This window comes from Plectropomus leopardus, unplaced genomic scaffold, assembly GCF_008729295.1.
Source record: "Plectropomus leopardus isolate mb unplaced genomic scaffold, YSFRI_Pleo_2.0 unplaced_scaffold92951, whole genome shotgun sequence".
Lineage (NCBI taxonomy): Eukaryota > Metazoa > Chordata > Actinopteri > Perciformes > Serranidae > Plectropomus > Plectropomus leopardus.
Window position 1 is genome coordinate 1 of NW_024702507.1, and position 375 is coordinate 375.

A 375-nucleotide genomic window follows, 5' to 3' on the forward strand; every position below is an offset into this window, starting at 1 on the left:
CCGGAAGAGTCGGCGAGCCACACGTGTTACATTTAATTTTAAGATGAAATACTTTGTAGCGAGTCTGTGACGTTTTCCTTCACTGATGTTTGTGTTATTTTACTGACATTAAACAGCCTGTGTGGACATTATGTGTTGAGCCTTTTCCACCGTCAGTGAGATGACCGGTGCGGAGAAAGACTCCTCTGCTGCAAACACAGCGACAGTATCGCTTCTCGGCCTTTTGGCTAAGATCAAGTGTAGTATCTGTTCTTATCAGTTTAATATCTGATACGTCCCCTACCCGGGGACCATATATTAAATTGATTTTTGGAGCAGGGAGATGGAATAGGGGCTTGCTCCGTCCACTCCACGCATCGACCTGGTATTGCAGTA

General features: G+C 45.3%; 1 pseudogene; it reads left to right on the plus strand.

Annotated features, from left to right (window-relative positions):
* Nucleotides 1–207: 207 nt before the first annotated feature.
* On the plus strand, nucleotides 208–375 carry LOC121940714 (annotated as a pseudogene; the record flags this gene model as incomplete).